The sequence below is a fragment of the Gadus chalcogrammus genome, chromosome 4 (assembly GCF_026213295.1).
Source record: "Gadus chalcogrammus isolate NIFS_2021 chromosome 4, NIFS_Gcha_1.0, whole genome shotgun sequence".
NCBI classification, from domain to species: domain Eukaryota; kingdom Metazoa; phylum Chordata; class Actinopteri; order Gadiformes; family Gadidae; genus Gadus; species Gadus chalcogrammus.
In genome coordinates, this window is record NC_079415.1 from 27,554,006 (window position 1) to 27,581,563 (window position 27,558).

The 27,558-nt window shown below is 44.0% G+C and overlaps 1 pseudogene; it reads right to left on the reverse strand.

Moving 5' to 3' along the window:
- On the reverse strand, positions 1 to 27,526 carry LOC130380962 (ATP-binding cassette sub-family C member 4-like; annotated as a pseudogene).
- Positions 27,527 to 27,558: the final 32 nt, after the last annotated feature.

Sequence of the window (27,558 nt, forward strand, 5' to 3'; positions counted from 1 at the left end):
GATGACTTTTATGGTTGATTTCAGTCCCAACCACAAATATAGTATTGACATTTTCAAACATATCCGCCGATTTCCAATGGATCCGTTACTGTCAGTCATCCATCTTCCATTGAAATAAATGTTTTGAAAGGCAACACTGCAACCAGTTGTGAACAGAGCATTACTCAATTACATTCAACATTTGTCTCAGCATACTTCGATTTACATAAACTTAAGAATATTTTTTTTTCCCTGATGCAAGAATAAGAACTAAATATTAGTGATTTTAGTTCTCAAGAAACTCAACATCACAATAAAATGCTACTGAAAAACAGTTACATATAGATTGTTGAGAATTCAAGGGTAACTTTCTCTCGCTCAATCTCTTTGTTAAAAGTACAATAACAATTACAATCCAAACAGAAACTCAAATTGCAGAAATGCATGTAGGACGATAATTGTGTCTTGGAAAATCTCACTTTTTGGCTGTGCTTGCTTAAAGGCTTTTAGAATAAGACAACACAGGCTTCACCAACTCTAAGGACATGCAGGCAACATCATGGCCAACAGGAGGTGCTGTTAAACTTGCATTTACACCCAATTTATGGGTAGGTACAGCTTGTTCTAGTTGACGTGACATGGCTTAGCATTTAATACATTCATCAGGATTATTTTAGGAACCTGAACCAAAAATTATGAAAGATTTTCCTCACCTGAGATTGAGATGAGAACCATAGCAAGGCACTGAAAACGCACAATTGTCCTTGAAAAGATTTAAGTGAAAAGTAAAGTTTTCACTGATCTTGAAACGTGGTAAAGGCACTTAACAAAGCAGCAGCCAGCTATGAAGCCATTTCGCGTAACAACAACACCTTGATGAGGTAAATAATAATTTGAGGTTGTGTAGTTGGTTTTTGTTTCATTTTTTACACCAGTGTCTATTAACACTTGGTTTGAAATAACTCCCATACCCGAGAACATCCTGGTTCCACTTGTGGCTTAGAAGAGCCGCATGTTCTCAAAGCCCAACTCTTCCGTCATTACCGCAAGCACTGTTATAGTGTAGCACCGCCACTCTTGTATGAAGGCAGAGATTGGCTGAGTGGTTTTACATGGGCGTCTCGTGGATCACCAGGTTGACGTTGGAGGTGCTGCCGTGCTTGCTGCTGGGCTGACTCTTGTTCTCGTAGGCCTGGGAGCAAGAGGGGGGAAGATTTTTAAATGCAAGCGTTACTTTCTTTTACACTCTGGTGTAAAAAGGAATCCCTTGTTGTCATCAATATGTGTGACCAAACCCAATCAGAGCACTCAACTCTGCAGTTATTTTTGGCGGTTTTTAACCTCTTAGTAGACCTTGTATAATATTATAGATCAGATTTTGACACTACAGGCTGCTTTTTACGTGTGCTTGTTTGTTGTCTTGTACGTTGTCTTTCTCGGTTTCAGTGCCCTAATGCGCGGTAGTTCGCACCATGCGAACATAATTCCTAACGGAAAAATTAAGTTATTTGAATTTTACTAGTGCCACGTTGACTGGCCCTTATGTTGAAATGTTCCTTTGTACAATGAAAACATTAGAACAATTTATGGGCAAAGAATGACGTTAGCCGTCAGCGTGTGGAGCACCTTCCTTTAACTGTTACGGTAGCATTTACCAGACCAATTATAACATTGAAGGAAGACTCGTGAGGCACAGAGCTGAGTCCTTTTTTTCTGTCTTTTAACTAAAAAGCTCAACCTCAAAATTCCCAATGAAGCCCGATCAAGATGTCAATCAGTGTGTCCTGCATATAGCACTTTGGCAACTATAACTTAGCAAAAATACATTAAAGTTCAATCCTTACTGTTGAGCAGAGATCTTGTATGTCCGAAAGAGTTAGTATTCAGGGCATTACTTTGTTAATTTTTTCATAAAGTTGGTAATTTGTCTTTACATATGGTAAGTTATTGCACTTTTTATATTGTGTGCTTGGATTTTCCTAAGTTGCAGGTGTCTTGAGATGAAGTGTCTGATAAGTGTCTCAATGAGGACCAGCAGCACTCACCTGCTTCGCGGAGGCCAAGAGGTCCTCTGCCTCCTGCTGGCCGGTCTGCTGCACCATCTTATAGAAGATGCCCTTGGGGTCTTGCAGGAGGGTGTAGGGCGCGTCGTAGGCCTGGATCTCCCCCGCGTCGAGCACCTGGACACACAGTGGCCTCTCAGGTCAAAAGATGCTCCGTAACGACAAGTAAGGAACACAGAGCTGCCATTATTTTTTGTCCTCCTGTTGACCCAGCTCAGACTTTTGACACAAGGCATTCTTGAGTTAGGTTATCTCTGATCAACAGATTTCCAAAGAAGTTTGCGGTTCACCAATCAAAAGTCCTCAGGATTGCAAGCTCCAACCATACCGCACGGTTAGTACTAATGGTAACTGGTCAAGAGCCAGCATGGGTGCTCAGCAGACTTAGGTTGGGAGCACAGTAGACTTAGGTTGGGAAGAGTAGTTAGGAACGAGAAGGTGTAAGGAGAGGCTGGAGGAGGGGTGAAGAAAGTGAGGAGGAACTAGGAGGACAGGGAATTGAAAGATACAGTTGGGAGGAAGGTGGCAGAGTTAGGAAGGAAGGAGGAGCAGTGTTTTGAGGGATAGGAGAAGGCGAGGGTAGGAGTTAGTAAAGGCTCCAGGTAGCAGGGAGGAGGGGTAGAACGGTGTGGTTACTAGAGGAGAAGAGGGTCACTCACCATGATGCGGTCGCTGTCTATGATGGTGTTGAGCCTGTGAGCGATGGTGAGCACCGTGCAATCTCTGAACTTTTCCCGGATCGTCCTCTGGATCAGCTCGTCCGTCCTATGGACGGCGAAATACAAAACTCAGACTTGAAGAGCAACAGAAACTAAGGTGGAGCAACAGCAGCACCCCCGGTGGTCAAACACACTCTGCTACAAGCGCAGACTTGTACCTGGGGTCGACGTTGGCCGTGGCCTCATCAATGATGAGAATGCGGTTCTTCCTCAGGATGGCTCTGGCCAGACATACCAGCTGCCTCTGGCCCACGCTGAAGTTGGAGCCCGACTCGGCCAGTAGCGTCTCCATCTTGGCGGGAAGCTCCTCCACCAGAGACTTCAGCTGAACCTGCACCCGGGGAAAACAGAGAACCAACACATGGAACCACTTCCTTCAACACACGGAACCCATTCCCTCAACACATAGAACCACTTCCTACAGAACACATAAACACTTCCTTCAGTGTGTGTGTATATAATGTAACTGGTATGGGGACAACATTTGTTCCAAGGTTGTGAGGAGGGGTAGAAGGGCTACTGACCTCCTGCAGAGAGTTCCAGAGCTCTTCATCAGAGTGCTGGTTGAAAGGGTCCAGGTTCTTCCTCATGGTGTCAGTGAAGAGCACAGGATCCTGGGGAACCAATCAGAGGAGAGCTCAGCAACAGACCATCCAGAATCATGTTATGAGCCGGCCATCTCCTCCCAGAAGCAGGAGTAGGAGGAGTACCTGGAATAATGGACATCTTCTGGCGCAGGTCGTGGAGGCCGAGCTCAGAGGTCAGTATTCCGTCCACGTAGATCTTCCCCTGGGGTTCTGCCAGGCGGAACAGGGCCGACACCAGGGAGCTCTTCCCAGCACCGGTTCTCCCCACCACGCCCACCTGAAGGACACACGGAGAGCACAACCAATCACACTACAGATCAGAACGGGTCATCCCTGGATGTTCCAGAGTTGTGGAAGTCAAACCAAGATGTCCCACCTTCTCCCTGGGTAGGAACGTGGCATTCATGTTACGGAGGACCACCGGCCCGTCTGCGCTGTAGGAGAAGTTGACCCCGTCGAAGGTCACCAGGCCTTGGCTCGGCCAGTCAAGCGGGGGACGTTTCTCGGTTTCCCATGGTGCTTCGCTCTCCAGCTCTGTGTACTCCATCACTCGCTCCACTGATGTCATCTTATGAGAGAGAGTTATTTTTTAAACTCAAAAAGGGCCCCAATTTTATATATACTTAAATGGACATCACAAGTAGGGAGTGTCAGCTTGAGTTGGAACAATCCATCATACACCTGGATGGTCACTCTAAATTAACTTTAAAATACAGGACAACAACGCAAACGCATCGTCGCATTGGTTGACCAAAGACTAATGGTGTGATCCAGATACCTCGGACACCAGCCTTTCCGAGTTGCAATTGTGACGTCATTTCCGGTCTGGGAGCACTTATAGCGCTCCGGTTCATCTTTGTGATTGTGACACTAAATTGATCCACCAGTCCTTGTATGTCACAGCAGAACTTCTAGGGGGGACGGCACAGAGCCTGGGAAAGAAACTGAAAGGGGCGGAGTTATGCCTTGTTTCCTCTTTTGTCAGTACCTACCTCTTTTTTTTTTAAGAAAACTAAATTGAATGAAGTATCAAAGGGGGACTTTGAATGTAGCACTTCAGAGGCCATTCCACACGGTATTGATTTAAAAACCATTGAACGTGCTTGCAGATCCCAACCACCAGCACAATGATTGGTTGAAACAAATACGATTCGTAAGTATACCCAGATATGAGCTTGTTGGCCATCAGACTTAAGAATAACCGCAGTGAATCTACCCACAGACTTACCAAGTTCTCCACTTCCGCTGACTGCCGGACTCCCCACTGGAACATCCCCATGAGGGTGATTGCGTAGGACAAAGCCAGCCCCACATCCCCTGCACCTAGGTCTAACAGAGGAACAAAAGCATGACATGTTATGCCACCAACAAATATGCATTGAGAGAGCTCAGGCCAGTCATTTGATGGGCTTTGATAGCTTTTGGGTTGAGGCACCTCAATCCCAAAAGGATCTTCTTAAACCCACAACCCTATTGGTTGAGAAGGGATATGAACCCAGAACCATGGAAGTGCAGAAGGGGAATTTGACCTGGAACACAGGAGGGGGTTCGAACAGAGCTTTCTTACTATCTCGGAGCAGCACGCAGGCATATATGAGGATGATGACAAAGACGGCGCACAATAGGTCCAGGCGCATGGCGAACCAACGGGAAGAGGTCAGGAACAGGTACCAGGTCTCTGAATGCAAAAGTTAAACTTTGTATTATAGCAGACGGAACACACCCAATCAGTCACAGGGGTTCACTCAGGCCGATTTGATCTATTTGTCTACGTTTAAATGGCAGCCAAGAAAAAATTAAGAATTCATTTTAGAATTTGGTCGTGACCTAAAACAGTCACATGATGCTTTTGGTTGATTTCCAATGTGTCCAATACACATCTATCACAGCCAATCGTGCTATAGTACAGTGATTCCAAGGCATCAGAGAAAAGGGGCGGGGCACCTGAGTGCAGGTCCTGGTGGGCGTCAAAGACGTTCTGGAAGCGCTGCTCGGCTCTGAAGGCCCTGATGGTCCACAGGCCCTGTAGCGAGGAAGACAGGTGGAGAACACGGGACTTCGAGCTGCAGGAAGGAGCACAAGGAGCAGGAAGTTGACCTCACATAGGGCAGGGAGTTAAACCCCCTCTTGGAGGATCATATCATGTGATACTTGTATGGTAAACCACGTGGCACTAGGTCGTCAAAACCTAGACCTGTAACATTTGGGTTTTAACTTAATGTTTGACAAGATAGACTGGTAAACATGATGGACCACTGCAAAGGTCTTCGCTTTAACAGACATGGAGCCAAAGCAAGCATGGGGGAGACTTACTGGTCCCCTCAAGTCGCTTTATGTCCCTGGAGGTTTGCAGGAAGTAGCGGCGGAAGAACAAAAAGATTATGAGGAGCGGTACGACCAGGATTAAGATCCAGGGAACGACCATCGCCGAAACCACAATCACACCGATCGTCTGCAGAATGATCTGCCCGAGACAACACAGAATAAAACGTTTACTGCATTGAACCTCATCTTTCCATCTCTATCTTTATCCCACAAGTGACGTTAAACTAGATTCTGATTGGTGCACTACATGCCCGTGCACTAGAAATAACATTAACAGCATCGGTTAAACATCTTCCACCAAATCCACCAAAAAAATATGCTCAAAAGGGCCGTAGAGTCTAATAATTGACCAGCATAATTTAATAACATTATTCCTACAGGTTTCAATGACCAAGGGGCCGATAACCTCAAGGTGTACAAGGCAATGTTTGAGAACAGTGCCTGGCAGGCGTCCACAAAGGTGATGGGTAGCAACACGTCCATCTGGCCGATGTCCTTGGAGAACCGGTTCAGAACCCTGCCTGAACCACACAGAACAAATGCAGAAAACCACGTCAGGACGAGACTCTCTGAGAAATGTCCAACGTCAAACACACAGAATTAATATCATTCCTACAGCCATGTTTATTTTTCCTCATTGATACATTTTTTCTTTCAATTCACTGAAGCACATGTTGTGGCAACCCCGGTCCCAAACCTCCTGGCCAGGCGGCCCGAGGGAGAGGTGGTGGATGGTGTATACCGCCGATATCCACCAGTCGGAGCCGTGAACGTTTCTCTTAGACGAGAGAACTGGGAGCACGAGAGACCCAGGAAACCTCCAGGACCCGATACGGGCAGGCCGACAAGTTGGACCTTTCCCAAGCGTTCCCGAGGGAGCCGCACGCAAGGACTACACTCGTTGCTGAGGAACGCCCCGCCTACACAGCAGCCCAGACGGGAGCAACCTCCCTCTCCGGGAACAAGACCAGCCCGGCCGGAGAGACAATTAGCAGTGACTTCTCCATGGCTCACGGAGCCATTTGTATTATTTCCATTTATCCCGCGTTGGGCACCGACCCCCGGGTTTTTCTGTTATACATTGAATAAATACCTCTTGTTGGCTTTGAACGGACCTGGGCGTTTGGTAAATAGAGACATTCCTGGGGCCGAGTCGCCACAATGTGTATGAATGAAGTAAAAAAAATACACTTTTTACACACACACACACACACACACACACACACACCACCACACACACACACACACACACACACACACACACACACACACACACACACACACACACACACACACACACACACACACTTTAGGAAATGTATATTTACCAATATTTAGATATAACCATTTCATTTTAATCAACATTAGTTTTCCCTTATTAAACCAAACAATCACAAATTTTGGATTTACATCTTGACATGAATCACTCCATCCAGATTTCAATAATAACAAACTTCTGCGGTGTAAGCAGCGGGGTACACACTCTGCTTCTCCTACCTATGGGGTTCACATCGAAGAAGTGCACGGGCGCTCGCAATATGGTGTCGAACATGCGTTTGTGCAGGGTCTCCGTGCTCTTCACCAGCACATTGAAGAAGAGCATTGACCTGACGAGCCCAAAAAGTAGCGTGGCTGCAGTGAGACCTGAAAACACATCAGCACAGTGTTTTGCATTGACCCTGAGCCACAAATATATACACAGAATATGTTTTATTTATTTATACAGTATGTTTCATCAATACAGTGTCCCTCTGAACTTCAAAACATACAAATGAAAAAACTAAACATTTTATTTTTTATGTGAAACACTACACACACTTTCTGGACACTCGCTGTGAACACACTTCACAGCGAGTAATTTGAAGGATAAAGTATCTTCCTGTTACTCTTAGCATTGGGTTGGTTTATATTTATGTCTCTCACAGAATCAGCATAGTCAATGTATATTTAAATGACTGCTTGTGTCTATAGAAGTGCACTGCTGTACCTTAATTAAACTGAACCATTATTTATGGCAAGAGCTACAGTGTTTTTACCTACTTTACCTAGTGAAAACAGCGTTTTCCTCTTAATTCAGGGTCACCAATCTAAGTTTCTGCAAAGTGACTAGACCGACTAGTGAATTGGATGGATCACAGCAAATGGGATCCATCTCATTAAGGCGAGCTGTGTTTGCCATCTGTGTGCTAGCTATGTTTGCGCTGTGAAAAACAAAATCGTTGTTTTTTTTCCTCACCTCCGTATATTCCCAGGTAAAAGGGTATATCCAACACCTCGGTGGCGTTGGTGATGTTATTTATGTCGGCCGTCAGGCTGCCTTGCCTATCGGACCTGATGTGAAAAAGGTCCCAACCCATTGATGTATGCCTCTTTTAATGCTGACCGTCGAGACTAGACGCCAAACGAGATGCCTATTTACAGTATCCCATTTGCTAATTGATATTGATTCATGACTTTAAAGGTTTTAATCATTAATTCAGTTGGCTGTGTTAAATCTAAAGAACAAATTTGATGCTTACATACTTACCATTCAGACAACCACCAGTCCTGAAGGATGTAGGCCACCTACAAAAAAACTTTTTTTATTGACAATTCACCTACCAGATTTCATTCGCTAGATTCTGCTCATGATGTATTCAGAAATTTAGCACAAGAATATGAAAGAATTCGGAATGTGCTTTCGGCACATAAACACTCAGTGTTTCAAGTCACCTCTGTGTGGAATTTGGATGGGTGTCAAGAGATGGAATACAAAATGCAGGTGGCCTGGCAACGGTCTGGCATAGAAGCATTTAGCTCTACCTGATCGACTTCTATGTTTGACCCACAAAGAAGCACTACCAAAGCAAAGATGATGGTCGCTCCAGCACGCAAGTACTTGTAGTACATGTCCGTGCTGATAGTCCCCTGCGATCGGCCCTCCTCCACAGCTGTTTGGGTATGTTCTGCCTTTAGAGATGAATTAATAACACTGTTACTAGTGCAGCGGCTTAGATAGTGGCCCTAATGTAGCAGCTAATCTACCTTCTAAGCAGTGGTAACATTTGAGGCACAGTGTTCCCATCAATAGACAGTGTTAGCGTAAGAACAGTGGGGAGCGTATCTATGTTCCCCGGGTCCTATGTTCCCTGGGTCCTATGTTGCCTGGGTCCTATGTTCCCTGGGTCCTATGTTCCCTGGGTCCTATGTTCCCCGTTTTGTATGTGACCGGGGAACATAGGACCCTGTGAGCAAATATTTTTTCCGTAGGATGGTAGGGGCAAGTACCGCCTTTTTCGCCTCTGATTCGCCTGTGATTGGTTAGAATGCCTCTCCTCCGATTGGTTATGGTTGGGGTTAGGTTTAGGGTTGACCCTCACCCTAACCCTAACCTTAACATCCGGGGAACATAGGACCTGGGGAACATAGGGATGACCCCATACAGTGTTAGCATCACAAGCAAACACCGTTAGTGTCAAGATATAAATGCTAAGCATCAAAGAGACTGACTAAGCATCAGAAAATGTTGGGACTTAGTTAGAATCACTCTATATTCCTGTCATGTGTCGCACTTTTTACATTTTTAAGAGAGTTTTATGTATGTGTATACTATCTGTTAACTAACAACACTTTGTTTTTGTTTCTATGTTTTCACCTAACCTTTATCCTTTGTTGATGCTCTATATGCCTTCAATTGCTCCCTGGGGACAAACAAAGTATTTTGAAATGAATTGAAAGTCCCACCGGCAGCTGGTCTGCTTCTTCATTGGGCAAGGAGTTGCAGGAGACTGTTCGGCTGCGTGCCAACTCCTCCAACTTCCCCTCCCCTTCCTCCTCGTGTTTCAGCAGAGAGGTGAAGTCCAGTCCAGACCTCTGCAGGTCTGTATACCCCCCCTGGGCCACCACGTTACCCTGTGATGGAGGCACCGCAGGGGTTGACCAACGTTTCACATTAACATCAACAATAACATCATCTGGCTCTCACTTCCCATAACAAAATCTATTTTTTGTCTTCTCTTACTTTCCATGGAAACCCGAAACCTATATGCTATTCAGCCTAGATCAGTTACATTTAATTTGAAAAACTTTTAATAACAAGCAATACATGGCTGAACAGAGAGAGAAACTCAGATCACTGATTGGATTTGTATTAACTGGATTTGTGCATAGAAAACTAGCCAAACCAAAATATGGTATGTACTCATGTTGATGATGGAGAATCATGGACTTGGTGTGGCGTGGCAGTGTTGGGTATTGGTGCATGAAGCGCTGGTTCACCACCATAACTTATGTTTGTAAATCATTATCTGCGTTGGTCTTAACTAGTAGCTGGTGCCTGAAAATGATGTCATAAACATCTCAACCACCAAAATCATGTTTGCAATTGTTTTTTAATGAGTGGCTGAACGAAATACACCATAGTTTATGTGAATCCACATTAATCAAAATATTTTATTCATTAATATTACATTGATGTGTCCTGTCTTACTGTCCGTCCACACCAGAAGCGAATTGAGCGACCAAATCGCCGGAAGTCATTCACTTTCTATGGGCAAGAGCGACCAGAGCGACCAAAGCGACCAACGCTACCAGCGGCCAAAGTTGAGCGACCAGAGCGTCAAAAAGAAGTTGAAAACTTTTTAACTTTATGCAAATGACTATTATTCGCTTCAGCGACCAAACACTGACAGCCAATCGGAATGTAGACGCTCTTCGCTTGCGTGGATCCCAGGGAACATCGGCAGGCACTTAGGTTCCTACCTACCTTTATTCACTCACTGAACAAAAAGTCGGCTGAAGTATTAATCGCGACTGTAACTGGGCACCCGGTGTTGTACGAACCCACCCTTTTTCAGTTCAGAGATCGAAACGCCATAGTGGTTTGGATATCAAGTGAGGAATAACGGGAAGTTATTATAGGCTAACATCTAGAACGTTCGTTATTACAGCGGGAATCATTATAATTTGCTCTACATGCCACCAATCTAACAACCAATTCGCGGGTAGCATGCTTTAAAAACAAACCAAAAAAGTAATTTGTAAATCGTCAAATAAACAATAACGACAATACAGGGATAAATGACAAGGGATATATCTCTGTCTTTTATCCCTCTATTCCCCACTATTCACGGAGCCGGAGTTGAATATTTTTAATTAAATAGTCTACTCTAGATAGAATAGATAGTCAATTCCTTTAGTAATACCCAAACGACAAAAATCGTCGTGTGAATCCATGTAGGTGGTTCGTCCCACACAGGACAGTAGCCTACAATACCACACAGAACAAGTCTGACTGGATATACATACATACATCACATTAAAACTATACACGCGTTGATAATAGATAGACAGAAAGTCCTAGAATAGATAGATAGATATGTTCATATTTGCCTGGCGGAGCCAACCAGTCCTGTGCACGTATGCAAATTAGCCATGTGTCCCAACGTCTATTTGTTTTGAATGCGACGAATGAGTGCAGATCATGATTTGCAGATCCAGATCAGTGAAACATATTTTAACTCCTACAGCACGCAGGGTTTTTTGTTCTCGGTTGTAATTAGCCTACATTTTAGGATTTTTTTTATATTGGGGGAATCACTGTCCTACTTGTTGTCGAAGCACTTTATCGAACAAGCAAAACCGTCTCGCCAATATGGCCAAGGTGTATGGGAGAGTTCACTATTTGATATGGCTGTCTGTAGGGCCTACTAAACGCATACGGTTCCTTTAAATGCGTCTGCATAATTTAATTGTACGTCATGAGCGACTTGAGCGACCAAAGCGAACAGAAAAATTCGCAGCGAAACTTTGTGAGTGACCAGAGCGTCTTTGACGCTTTGGTCGCTCCTGGTGTGGACGTACAGTTACAGTTATTTTTTTGTTTTGTTCCCTTCTCAAAAGGGTTAAGGTTCGGTACCTAGCCATAACAGACGTTTAGAGTAAGTTAAGAGCTGTGTGTGTGTTTGGTCTGGTTTTGCCATGCATGAGCAAAAATGACGCGTGGACTGCTCTGTGATTGGACAGGGGAGGAGGGGTCGACAGACCTCCTTGAGAACCAGGATCTGGTCTGCGGCTTTCAGGTACTGCAGCTGATGGGTGACCAGGATCCTGGGCTTGTCCTTCAGAATACCACAGATACACCTGGAGGGAGGGACACACACACACACACACACACACACACACACACACACACACACACACACACACACACACACACACACACACACACACACACACACACACACACACACACACACACACACACACACACACAGTGCCTGAATTTGTTTAAATTGTGTCCAAAAGAAAATGCAATATAGGGCTGACACCTTCTGGACGGTTGGTCTGGCAATGCGCTCTGCGAAAGACTCTAAACAACAGTTGATCAAAAACCTTCCTCTACACAGAACGTGCGGGATATTAGGCTACCAGGTAGAGTGAATACGCCATCCCGCACAGGCTGCCCTACCGGAGCTATTCAAAACTTCCAGCCAGAGTTTTTTGCTTCTACCGCAAATATGTCAATTCAAGTCACACACTACAATTCATGGACCTCCCTCAGCCATCTCCTCACACAAGAGGATGGGCCAGAGGTGTTGTCTTTCAAGGTAAAAAAAAAAGCCACTACTCAAGATATACTGGTAGAAGCATGCTAGTGCAAAAATGTGTAGGATTATCATTAACCATACAAGAGGTTTTTTTACTTTTCAAACAGGTGCCTCCCGACCTCGCCATCCACGGCACTGAGAGGGTCGTCAAGGAGATAGATGTCAGCATCCTGGTACACAGCTCTGAAACACACACACAATATATATATATATATATATATATATATATATATATATATATAAATAAATATATATATATATATATATATGATTTAGCTGATGCTTTAATCAAAGACGATTTACAGTGAATTCAGAATAGATACTGTAGTACTACAGTACTATAGCAGTTAAAGATGTGGTACTACAGTACTAGATCAGTCAACCCTGTGGTTTGGAAATGTTTTTTTGTCACAAAAACGGTCATAAAGAAACTGCCGAATCAGGACAAGAAGTCATTTAGTGAGGCCAGGGGAGTCGGTTACATTGGTTTGAACAGTCAGGATGGTATCGTCCTTTAAGCTCCGCCCCCTGGGTTCAACTCTCCAGGGTTCAGCTGAGGTGAGCATCAGACTCACCTGGCCAGGTTGACGCGAGCCTTCTGCCCCCCACTGAGTGTGGCTCCCCGGTCCCCGATCAGAGTCAGGTCCCCGTCTGGCAGCAGCTCCATGTCCTGGAGCAAGTGGAAAAGAACTTCAGCAGCAGATCTCACGGCTGTAAGATGTTGTATCAGGACACAACTGCGACAAAATTGCACACTGTCACGTTTTCAAAATAAACCTATATCTGTGTCCCGCATTGCACGGAAACATGGCTTGTAGCACTGATTGCATCGAGACTAATGGTCAATGCCATTTTGATTTACGTCCTGGTGTTAATCTAGGGGTGGGAATCTCTTGGCACCTCACGATTCGATTCCAATTATGAGGTCAACGATTCGATTCTGAAGCGATTATCGATCAACAATTTTTTTTATGTACATTTCCATGCGTGATTTTCAAAAATATGTCTATACATCTGGGTTTGCTACTCAGAGTTTGCTAATCACTTCCTACTTTTGTGATGATCATTAAAGACATCAACAGATGAATTATCTTATCTAATATTTCATAATTAGATAAGATAGCTTTTTTTCACAAATATGACTTTCTATGAATAATGCAATAATCAATGCAGCTTGCATTACAACACAATATGGAAGCATGCAAAAAATAGGTTTCAGTTTTATTTTATTTCTAATCTTTCTTTTCTATGTCATTAAAGGAAAAGCTGCTCTTGAATTAGAAGGAGTTCTTGTGTCTAGCTGTGAGATTGCACGCATGCTATGCGTAGGCTGAATCGCAATCTTGTCAAGACAAATCAGATTGGCCAATACACACTGAAGATAAATTCAATAATTTTAAAATTACAAAAATTATCCCTCTTTGGCGAACAGAATGCTGCAGCAGGCAACATTCCGATCATTAATTTATCTGCATCGAGACAGAATCGTTCTAGCGAGAATCGCGATGCATCGAAGAATCCATTATTTTTCCCACCCCTATGTTAATCTGCATTAAAGTGCCTGACATTTAGTTAAAGAATACATTGAAATTATTCAGTGTTAGGATCGGGTATTACCTAGGCTGGGTAATCCTGAACAAAACCTGGTTTGGGCTCACATGGCAGTTTGGATACTGGTTGCCCCTTTGCATGTAAACATACCGATTGTGAAGGATCCTTAGGCCGTAGTGATGAGCAATGAGACCATCATCATCATAGCACTGTATGAACATGATAATTAGTCTTGTAATGATTTGAATCTAAATATCCTAGAGGGGTTGTCATCAAGTCCCAGAGATTGAGCCAGGTTGTCAGGGTGCAGGCCGGACCACTCACCCTCTTCAGGGCGCAGGCCCGCAGCACCTTCTCGTACTTGGCGGGGTCTAGCTCTTTGCCGAACAGGATGTTTCCGCGGATTGTCCCGGGGAACACCCAGGGCTGTTGGCAGGCGTAGGTCAGCTGCCCCTTCACCTTGACCACCCCCTTGTCAAGGGGCAGCTCCCCCAGGATGGCACTCAGCAGGGAGGACTGAGGGAAGGGAGGGAGGACAGCTGTTTCAGTTGGAATGGTTGCACTGCTTCCTTGACAACCTTTTAAAATATGCTCTAACCTGCTAGGCCGAATGACTGTAGCATTTCGGGGTTTTGGTGGTAATAGCATTCTTAAACAGTTAAAAAAATACTTTATAAATGTTATACTTCGCCAGCCACAATGGAATAATGTACCTAAAAAGCAATTCTTCTAATACTTAGTTCTCATCGATTTAAACAATTGGCAGGTACTCAAAATGGGTCATTAGCTGGTGGCAGGTACTCATTTTGGACCCTGTTCCCACAGCTTTGGGATTGAGGAGGGCAAATTTAAAAATCCGTAATAATGAAGGAAAGGAGCCCTGACCTTTCCGGCGCCCACAGGTCCAATCACCGCCACCAGCTGCCTCGAGCCGACACTCAACGAGACGTTCTGGAGGGAGGGTGCGTCTTGGTTCTGCACAGGGGAGTACACACACACACACACACACACACACACACACACACACACACACACACACACACACACACACACACAACACACACACACACACACACACACACACACACACACACACACACACACACACACACACGATTACACACAGACACACATATGCACACACACGAACACACACACAAACATAAAGACAACCACACACACACACACACACACACACGTCAACAGCTTCATTCATTTATAAGGGGATTTGAATCGCTCCCAGAGCACAATGCCCTGAAACCCTTCGATAACTTGATGGCCATTAGATGTACTTTTGTAAAAAAAAGAAGTAATAATGGTTGAGGGACACAAGACAATGCTGGAACTATCATTAAAGATGAAAATAAAAATTTCACTTTGAGATTTTCTAACATTAATATGAGTTCACAAGTGTTGTACACTTCTTTGTTATTTGGATAACCGATCTGCTGTTGGTGTTATTGCGCATAACACATCAGACTCTCGTCTCTGGTATTTCCACAACGAGACTCGTTGTGGGGGTTACTACTAAGTACATGAACTACGACATGGAGGAGAAAGGGATTGTTGCCCGCGAATGTCTCCCGCTTTAGCCCCGCTTCCCGCTGCCGAGGGACCACCCTCGGCGCTGCCCGCTGCAGGAGAAAGCAGTGCCTAATAGGGGTGTGAACGATTACACAAAATTGTTAACGGTTACACAACCCCATTTTTTTCGTGTACAGGGATAACCGTTTAATTAATGATTTCTTTATTTTTTTTTAAAGTGGGCCGCAGTCGCGCTATAGGGGGATTATTTGTTTATCAACACGGCGGATGCGCGAGCAGTATGATCGCAAAAATATATTTTTTTTGATAGGATGTTGTCATAACTGTTTCAGTAAACTGGAATCAGAAAATGCAGTTATATGCTATAGACCCTATAGTATCTGTGGTATAAAGGCTGGGACGAATTTCAAATTATAAATATGTACACATTATGTTGGAAGTATAGAACGTTGCGATTCCCAACGAAGTGAATGGCGCAGTGATTATTCTTCAAAACGAGAGCTGGTAAATCATGAACCATGAATTAAACTGTAATCAGACAATGCGGTTATATGCTGTATAGACCCTAGAGTATCTGTGGTATAAAGGCTGGGATGAACTTCGAATTATAAATATGTACACTTCATGTTGGAAGTATAGACCGTCGCTATTCCCATTTTAAACGAGTGGAGCGGTGATTATTCTTCACAACGAGAGCTGGTAAATTCTAAAAAATAAATGATCTGTAATCCGACAACGCGGTTATATGATAGATACCCTAGAGCAGGGCTATTCAATTGGCGGCCCCCGGGCCGGACCCGGAAGTTAAATCAGAGTGTGATTTGTTGGCAGACAACGTGAAAAGGCGACAAATTATTATTTTGGTCTGAAGCATTAGGCATATGATTCTGACCTACTTCTAAATGCTTTGTTTTATGTAGTTCTAATGTTTATTGTAGGTTGTTGTTAAACCGTATTGCTGCTATCTTGGTCAAGGCTCCCTCATAAAAAAGATCATATCAAATAAAGGTTTAATAAAATAAAATAAAAAAATGCAATACTGTTTCTCCAGGACACGTGGGAACCCTGACAATACCTTCATGGCACGCAAACTTTGAAAAGTCTATTCGTTTTGAGTGAACAGTGACAAACTAGTTCTCACAAAAAATCTCTCTCATTCATTAAATTGTAATCATTTCATTCACTGTTTACCCACAACAAAGCAATAAATAAATAGCGTATTTAAACTAAAATGTGTGTTACAACATTTTTAAAAGTTTGCTATAAGCTGGAGCTATAATTTGAGTGTAATTTGTTAGAAATGTCCTCTCCATCCGTCTCTCCACCCATTAGTGAGTGACATTTTCTGTGAGAATATCTGTTCCTAGCCGCGCCTGTCTCTGAGATCGTGGCTCATTTCTGACTAATCAGGGCATCTTTTCCCTGATTGGTTTGCGGGGTTGGTCTTGTCAGGCCATCACATGAGTTTGAATTAATAATAATAATAATGGATTTAATTGATATAGCGCTTTTCTAGACACTCAAAGAAGCTTTACAGTGAAGGGGGGACCTCACTAACCACCAAATACTAGACAACAAGGTTCCACTCTATAGAAAAGTAGAGAGCAGAGAGGGCGGGGACGTTTTGGCAGTTTGGTTTCAAAAGCCTGCCCTCTTCTGCTCCCTCGCTCTCTTTACAAGTCTGGCATCTTACTTACAGCACCTTTAACCCTTCCCTCTAGGCCAACACCAGGGAACAAGAGGTTTTGCTGACCTTGTCCAGTAGCAGACGAGTTCCTGGATGATCACAGAGGCATCCTTTGGCTGGCAGAACACATTGGTGTTCTTGGGCAATTCCTCTAGATTCAGGAAGGTCTGCAATTCACCAAAATAAAACAGACAAACAGGTTCAATAAAAAAAACAAAGGAACACATCAGTAAAATGATTAAATAATGCATTGATGAATAAATGAATAAAAAAAAGGTGTGTACATTACAAATAAATGTACATTTAGTTGACTTTTATTGAAAGCGACTTAGAACCATTCATAGACACAGACGTACATTATGCACAATGGACAAATCATTTACTCACTTAAAGCATTAGTCTAAAAAAACATCACACATCCTGACTTCTGTAATGCAACATGACTCCCCCCCCCCCACCCCCTCATATACAAGCCAAACTGAGATGATATGTCAGATAGCAAAACTATTGGAAAATAATTATAGGCGAGTTGAAATTTTGGATAATTCAGAAATATTTGTTTTCTGCTGCCAACAAACAGCAATTTTCTTCTGCCGTCTAAATATTACGATTTCAAATAGAAATCATATTAGCTCCTACAATATGTATTGCTCTGGAGCTACCACTAGCCGGCGACTCTGGTTCATTCCAATTCACTTTGTTTTCCAGCTAAGCAGAGCCTCTATCCTAGCCAGCGGCCAAAGTGCCATTCCCTAATCATGGCCTTCTTTAAAAACTCAAATATACTTGAGTTTAGATGACTCAACAAATAGTATCACAACAAAGGGATGCATGGGGGAGAGGGCAAGAGAGTTAGGGAGATATGCAGCTACAGGGAGGTGTAGCGTCACTCATGGCCACGCAGTTTGTTTGCCTTCACAAATGTGCGTGTCTGGGGTCGGGTTTAAGTGGACATGCCTCTCTGTGTTCATTCATACATAATTACAGAGCATCACATCCAATGTAATTCACCAAACGAACACAGACCAGCAGACTTTGATCACAGACTTTGAACGCAGACTTTGATCTCTGTTGAAAAATGAATGATGTAAATATATTTACTTTTCTGCTCCTCCATTGAAATTGCACTCGTTTTATACACTACAACTAAAAGTGGTTTAAAAACAGTCGCCTACACAAGTGAATCTGCGGTTTAGGAGAGGCCTGCCTCCAGACAAACTTAAGTTAATCTTCCCCTTTGCTCAGCTTTTTGGTTATTTTATGAAGAGAACCTTGGTCCCAGCTTATGACCAAGCCCTAAAATGCACTCGCACGGTTTCCTTTATAGCAAGTGGGTCGAGCAAGCCATAGACATTCTATCATTAAACATTATTGGTAAGCCTAACCTGTTACACAGACGATGAGTCTTTTCTGATTCACTGAGAATAAATAAGACTGGCTGTGGTAACTTTTCTTTTTTAAAGATAGATAGCTATTTTATAGATAGATATAGAGATAAACTGAAAACTGGTTACCAGCCAACTTCCTTAGCCACTGCCACCCCTCTTGATTACATGTGAGCATGCTTTAAGCACCCCAAAAATCCCCCAGAGGTGTTTAGACCCATCAGGCTCCTGATAGCCTGATGGGTTGAGGAAAAACATGGGGGCTCCCCCTTACCTGGATCCGTTCAATGCTCACGAGACTCTCAAAGAGCCTCTCGAGGGCACTGGGGAAGAAGAGCGTGACGGTGAGGCGGATGGCGCCATACAGCGACACGGTGACGAACACGCGGCTGGCCTTGATGGTGTTGCCCAGCATCACGTACACAGCGAAGGTGAGGAGAACGATGATTTTGCTGGCCGAGAAGAAGGTGGCCATGTTTGCGGCTCGCAGCATGGAGCTCTTCATCAAGTTGACGATCTCCTCCCTATGGTGGGGACAGGGGTGTAGAGACAGCATCTCGTTTCATCTCTACTGTAGACAGTATGAGCACAGACTATACGTTGGGCTAAGTGTATGACGGAGCTTACTAGAGTTGGTATAGTATAGAAGTTTACATCCACCCATCATGCATCTGGGACACACACACACACACACACACACACCACACACACACACACACACACACACACCACACACACACACACACACACACACACACACACACACACACACACACACACACACTCTTTAAATTATTAAAACCTTACGTTCTGTACTCTGAAACAAGGGCCGCGAAGGGCTTCTCCCAGGCGTACATCTTGATGATGCGCATGCCGGTAACCACTTCGTTCATGGTGCGAATCCTGTGGTCGGTGAGCACCGCCGTCCTGCTCCTGCAATGCATCATGGGTAAAAACGTAATGAAAACGTTAACGTTATGTGTATTAGTGTGCAGATGAAATACCCTTAATTGAATGAAATAAAAAGCTCAAGGTATAAAGTTGAACCCACCGTTTTCTGTCCATTTCTATATGTTTAGACTTAAAGAAACACCGATATCACTTACAAAAAGGAGAAAAAATGAATCGGGGAGATTTATTTTATTTATGGAATGAGTCAGCATCACCTGGGCTAATGTTACAATGTATGTGATGTAACATTTGACACCATTGAAATGGTCAATAACACTGCGAAAAAAAGTTGCAATGTAAGTTCAACTTTTTGCATATCATCAGTGAGGCCAGGCAATCGTTTACAAGACGCGGTTGACTAACTGTGGCTAAACAGAGTCAATAGAGAGTGAACATTCACAAATTGCATGTCGATATACGAACAAAAATATATATGGGTTGGTAATCGTTTTGACCAAAAAAGGAATAAAAAACCAAAGCTTTGCTCAGCCCTAACAGTGGGTACTGTTTGAGAGAGTGAAGTGAAGCGAAATGCCGTCATAACACAAGACATAACAAACAAGTCGACTCCGCACATTTGCCGGTGTTAATTTGAATGAGCCGTCGCTGGGTGAAGAGCATACAAGTTACCTGTAAACTGAGAACATCCTCCCAAACTGGGTTTGCAGGGGCATCAGAAAGATGAGGAGTGCTATTCCCACCAAACACGAGGGGCCGATTTCTCCCACAGAAGGGCGACCACCACCGCTATCTGGATAGGCCCCACCCACAGGTAGTGCAGGAAAATAGTAAGCTGGAGAAAAGTAAAAAAACAAAATCAGGAACAGCCAACCGCCGTGCATCAAAAAGGTACAAAGGCCACCAAAATACTCCACACTAGTTTCCAAGCTCACTAATTATAATGTAAACCGGGACGTGAATAAGTGGGACGGTGTGGTTGCCAGGTACTTGCCAGGTACTTTCCAAACTATTACGATTAACACGCCGATGCCTAGAGGAGAGATATCTGGAGGTGTTGTCAAGTGTGAAAGACTCTGTTGGCCGTTGGCCGTTGGCGTTCAGCTCAACTCCCAAGTCAAAAGGTACTGGGTTCGATCCCCTGATGGCCAGAATGGTCTACCAGAAAATTAATGCAACCGTCATGATTGAAGCAGAATTTATAAAAAAAATAAATCAAGAATAAGAGAGGACCTTTCCCTGGATTTAAAAGGTGACATATTATGCCACCAGGTGTGAGTGCGATTAGCCATTACTAGCCGTTTTGAAAATCTGCCTCTTCTGATACCACAACCTAGATGACTGATAGATGAGCAACGTTTGCCACATTCCACTGGGTAGGCTGGTAGACTGATCTATCCAGCACACGTCTAGGTGGACACGCCAACTTCTGTCAGAAGAGGCAGATTTTCCAAACAGCTTGTGATGGCTAATCACACTCAAACCTGGTGTTATACTAGGTCACCTTTAATGAGCGATGGGTGAATGGGGTCCAGTCTACCTATAGGCAACCTTGAGCAAAAGGCCCAACCCCCAACAGCAAAAAAAATAAAACGCAGCAACATGAACTAGGATCAGTAGTACCAAACTGCTCTAGTAGCAGGTAGGAGTTAAGAATCCAGCAGATTTAATGTCGTGCGTCAACATTCCCTGCAAGTTAGCTTGGTTAAAAAAATTACTAAATAGAACAATTGTAGTCAATCATCATGAAATAGTTATTATTCAAGAAATAAACAGGGGACCATGGGTTTAAACGGGTGATTTCGCGAGAAGGATTCATGAATAAACCAGCCCTTTCCCGATCCCCCTAAAAAATACCTAATTGCTCAAGCTGTGGGGGGTTGGTTTTACTGTATAGAAGTAGTTATTGTAGCTAGACAGAAATCGAAATGCTATACTTTAGGCTAACATCTTGGCCTAACCATCCTGGTCGGTGGAGATTTCACATACATCGTCAAACTTGCTGACGTCGTTGAGAGGAGGTTGACAATCTGACCCGTGGTCGTTTTCCCTCTGGCCGAGTTGCTGAGACATAAGGCCTGGAAGGAGGGAAGAACAGCATTAATGTTTAACACACTCCGGGGTCTTACCTTGAATAAGTTACCAAACCACGACCCTGACCAGTTGTGAACACAAATCTTATCCTTTAGAAACATTTACAAGAAAATAAAGTATCTCTGTCTCCCCACCCAGTTCACAGTGGTTCCCGAATTCTCTCACTCGCTCTCTTTCTTCAAATCCTTTTAAAAATTGAAAAGGCTTTATCCTTTATATTATAGAGTAAGACAGGGAGGTATGGGGGAGATAGAAGGGAAGACATGCAACCAAGGACCACGGGCAGGAATCGAACCCCGGTCGCAAAGTAATAAAAAACATGATATACTAATAAATAATAATTTATCTCACGAAACAGCTCACCTTCGCTCAAGTCCCCTGCAGCTTTAGCTCACTCCCTAGCCAACTGCAGGTAATCTACAGCCACTTTCAAGCCCCACCCACTCAGAGCCCAAGGCCCATCGAATAGGCTCACCTTCCTGAAGATCATGTTACACATGGGCCACCCGTTACTTCATTGCCCGCCTTTTGGGTATTGAAGAATAATATGTGATGCATCACCGCCAGCAGAAGGATGCACAGGGACATGCCGAGGGCCGTTAGTAGCAGGACAGCTCCAGACCGTGGTAATCATTGGGGTCATAAGTCTCAAAGTAGCGCAACAGGTACCCCAGCAGCACCGGCTGGACAATCTTGGTCGCCTCCTGAGAGCAGAGAGTGGTTACTTTCAGACGATCCGTTAAGTTACTTTCAACACGAATCTTCGAGTTCTCACCGAATGTTCAATTTACAGAAAGGGAATTGAAGTTTGGATAGAGTTTTGTCTCCACCCCTTCGCCTTCGATGCGCCGCAACCCCACCCCACGCGAGCCATCTGAAAATTAGCCCCACGCTTTATCGCGTCCAAAATCGTGATAAAGCGGAAAAAATAAAAGACTCACAAATTATGAGTACATGAGCGCAGTATCGGGCCCGAGTCCAAGTACTGGTATCTGTAACAGTTCATCCCTACTTGTATGCATCTATTTTGAGACGCCCAACATGTGCTTGAATATTTATCTGTTTGAGTGTTAGAAGGTGGGTATAACGTAAATATCTGACGTCTGGAAGATTTGCAGAAGTAGCAAGGGCAGAAGGTACTAAGACTTGATAGCATCAACAAGAAATAAAAGTTTCTCAAGGTGAAATAAAACCTAAACAGAAATTAGGATTAATAGCTGATGAGTCAGCCTGCAATGTGTAAATTACCTCAATGAATGTGGAAGATTGCCAAGCAGGTGAATAGGATTTTTTTTTTTCCGTGCAGTAGCAACGGATGACGGCTTTGCAGAGAACTTGGTTTTCTTCAGCCTCTTTGGCACTTTCAGGTCACTCTTCATCCAGTAGCTGTTAAATGGGGGTTAGGATGGGCCTTATCACTTGTGCGGATTACAAACTGCTTTTGTTGGCTAAAAAGATATTAGCCTACTTCCAAATGTTACTTCTTCTTTGTTTTTCATCTATTGTCATGTCGTTGGGTGTTTTTTTGGCCAAATATAACAATAACATGATAAGAAGATTATTAGGCATTTTTAAAACATTTAGACAGACATTTAGACAGACAGACAGACAGGACAGACAGACAGACAGACAGACAGACAGGACAGAAAGACAGGCACAAACAGACACACAAAGCAGACAGACAGACAGAGACAGACAGACAGACAGACAGACAGACAGACAGACAGACAGACAGACAGACAGACAGACAGACAGACAGACAGACAGACAGACAGACAGACAGACAGACAGACAGACAGACAGACAGACAGACAGACAGACAGACAGACAGACAGACAGACAGACAGACAGGACAGACCAGACAGACAGACAGCAGACAGACAGACAGCCACGACAGACAGACAGACAGACAGACAGGACAGACAGACAGACAGACAGACAGAACAGACAGACAGGCCGACAGACAGACAGACAGACCAGACCAGACAGACAGGACAGACCAGACAGACAGACAGGACAGAACAGACAGACAGACAGACAGACAGACAGAAGACAGAACAGACAGACAGACAGACAGACAGACAGGTTGTACAGACAGACAGACAGACAGACAGACAGACAGACAGACAGACAGGACAGACAGACAGGACAGACAGACAGACAGACAGACAGACAGACAGACAGACAGACAGACAGACAGACAGACAGAACAGACAGACAGACAGAACAGACGACAGACAGACAGACAGACAGACAGACAGACAGACAGACAGAGACAGACAGACAGGACAGACAGACAGACAGACAGACAGGACAGACAGACAGACAGACAGACAGACAGACAGACAGACAGACAGACAGACAGAAGACAGACAGACAGACAGACAGACAGACCGACAGAACAGACAGACAGACAGACAGAAGACAGACAGACAGACAGACAGACAGAACAGACACGACAGACAGACAGACAGACAGACGACAGACAGACAGGACAGATCAGACAGACAGACAGACAGACAGACAGACAGACAGACAGACAGACAGACAGACAGACAGACAGACAGACAGACATACAGGACAGACAGACAGACAGACAGACAGACAGACAGACAGACAGACAGACAGGACAGACAGACAGACAGACAGACAGACAGACAGACAGACAGACAGACAGACAGACAGACAGACAGACAGACAGGACCAGGACAGACAGGAACAACAGACAGACAGACAGACAGCAGAAAGACGGACAGACAGACAGACAGACAGACGACAGACAGACAGACAGAACAGACAGACAGGACAGACAGACAGACAGACAGACAGACAGACAGACAGACAGGACATGACAGACAGACCAGACAGACAGACAGAAGACAGACAGACAGACAGACAGACAGGACGACAGACACAGACAGGACAGAACAGACAGACAGACAGACAGGAGACAGAAAGACCGGACAGACAGAACAGACAGACAGACAGACAGACGACAGACAGACAGGACAGACAGGACAGACAGGACAGACAGGACAGACAGGACAGAAAGGACAGACAGGACAGAGAGGACAGACAGTACAGACAGGACAGACAGGACAGACAGACAGACAGACAGACAGACAGACAGACAGACAGACAGACAGACAGACAGACAGACAGACAGAGACAGACAGACAGACAGACAGACAGACAGACAGACAGACAGACAGACAGACAGACAGACAGACAGACAGACAGACAGACAGACAGACAGACAGACAGACAGACAGACAGACAGACAGACAGACAGACAGACAGACGACAGACAGACAGACAGACAGACAGACAGACAGACAGACAGACAGACAGACCTTTGCAAGGTCAACCCCAGTGTTTTTGAGCGGAATTCCGGCAGCACGTTGTACAAGTCTTCTTCTTCCAGGGACCGTTTGTAACCGATACGAAACAAGGGGTTCAGCCAGCTGGTGACAGAAGAGAATTTAGAGAGACTAAAATCATAGTAGACTATTGGCTACCGGCTTGTAAGATACAGTGTGGTTTGTGGGGGCGTACACATTTCACAAGGTTACAACAGTGCACTAAATGCTTTGGGAATCATAAAGAAAAAGTAAACGTATTCATAAAAAATAGGGTAAATAAAATCGTATTATAAAAAGAATATGGAGAATAAAAAAAGTTTGACACGTCAGGGAAACCCCTTAAGCAGCGAGTAAACATAAACAGGTTAAAAACCAGTTGCACACGGGCCTATCATAACGAAAGTATGTAAATTACACTTCCTTGAGCTGACTTTCTTCAATAGAAAGTGTGCCACCCATGACATCACCTGAAACAAGCAATCGTTTGGGGGTGTGATATTGATTAGCACGTGTGTGCGTGTGCATGTGTGTGTGTTTAGGGCTAATCCATTGTGCAGTGTTTCCCCCAGCACTGTATGGTTAAGGCGGCTGCTGCACTGTATGGTTAAGGTGGCTGACTTAACAACAATAGCCTTGACTACCAATGACTACCAATGTATTGAAAAAATATATAGGCTATATAATCATAATTTTGGAAATGATTCTGCATTAATAAAGTACAAAACACGTAGGGAAAGAAAACATTTTTTCCATCAGGTAAAAAAAAATAAAGATAAATAATGCATTGCATTGGTAATACTGATAATGCTTTTCGAATGGAATTGAAAAGGCGGCAATTGGTGGTTGTATATATTATTGCGAACTGAAAACCTCACCGAAGACCGCAGGACCAACAGATAACACCCCCCCCCCCCCCCCCCCACACACACACACACATTCCTGGGGGGAACACTGAATTGTGTAATCATTAAAATAACATCCTAAATGTGTTTGTTTGTCAAGCCTAGGGCATCGTTTCAAGAACCTGGTAAATAGCAGGTGAGCTCAGAGATAGACCTGCCCACTACTGCAGTGCAATTCCAAATTATTTCTATCTTCTCATTGTTTTTTTGCAAAGAACAACATTATATGGGTATCCTATACTACTAAAAATTGGGATCCACAGATAGAAATTAAGGAGCAAATTGACATAATGTTCAAAGCCTGCAGAGTAAAAGTAGTCAATACAGTGAGTGTGCTGTCTAGTAAACTTCACATTTAAAAAATGTATTAATGTATATACTGCTATTATACACGTTGTATTTATCACCAATCAAAAAACACCATCTTTGGATATCTGAAATAAAAAATTGAAACTAACTATTAACATTTGAATTATAGTCAGATATCTGAAAGGGGAGTTTTTCCTATTTTGCAGATAACCAGAATGTTCTTTCTGGATATCATTAGTGCAACTGCGGATATCTGGAACCCAATACACATGCATGGTAAAAGGGGCGTGGTTTGAGCTCGGACGTTGAGGATGTAATAATAATAATAATAATACATTTAATTTAGAAGTTATGTAGCTGAGAAGTTATGTATGTGGATATCTGAAAGTTATTTTTTACTTCGAAGAAATTAGATTTCAGATTTCGTGCAATATACATGACGTCTATTAAATGTTTAAACGGCTTTATCAAAACAACTATTTGGCTTTTGACCGGTGTTGTGTCGAGATCTGTTTCCCCGTCGAGATGTGTTTCCCCTAGTCCCAGATAATGACTGTCAGGATGCGTTCCCCCTGTTCTAAATGGTCAAATTGAATGATATCAGCCTGAAAATCACAGCACTTATCTGTTGTGGGGAAATAAGTCAGCAGTATGAATTTGAAAGATGTGTGAGCCTCCTTTCCTATGGAACAGAGGGCCTTTTCGGGTAATTTCGGACGGGGGCGGGGACTAGGGGAAACACATCTCGACGGGGAAACAGATGCAGATCTCGACACAACACCGGGACTGCACCGCTCAGGTGGGTGCGAAGAGGAGTGACATCAGACCTCCAGGAAACCGCTATATAGAGTCAGAGTTCTGGTTAAACACGACCTCAACTAACACTGTGACAGTGTGCATGCTATTTGCGTGTAGGCGATACATTGTTATAACTAGTTGTATGACTCAGACATGCTGAGCCACTTTAAAAGTCATATAGATAGTCCTGAGTCCTGTATGGTCTCAGTACCTTAGTCCAAGTCCTGTGTATCTGGTCTAAGTAACTTAGTCCAAGTCCTGTTTATGTGTATCTCGTAGTCCAAGTCTAAGTAGTCCAATTCTTGTATGTCTATGGTTTGAGTAGTCCACGCGGACCACGTCCTGTATCTCTATGGTCCAAGCAGTCCAAGTTCAGTATGTATACGGTTTATTACTTCCAAGTCCTGTGTGTCTACACACTTAAACAGACACCGCGCCACAGTTCTTATCGCTAAGACGTGGTTATGTAACCAGGCACGTTTTAATTTCAAACATTGTTTCCGACTCACCAGAAGAAAATCTTTGAGAACCAGTTGGCCGTCGCCGCTGGGTTGATCTTCTCTATCTCTTTCACCTGAACTTGCTCCATGGCTGCAACTCATTCGGGACCGATATCAGTACGCGGTGTGGGAGGTGACGCTCCCAATTAAAGCCCACCGAGAGATGCGTGAGTCCTTCTCCCCTTGGAGCCGCCGCATGCCCGCTCTGGACGCCGGGCTGTGTATGTACATCAGACACTCAAACACCGCCCGAGGA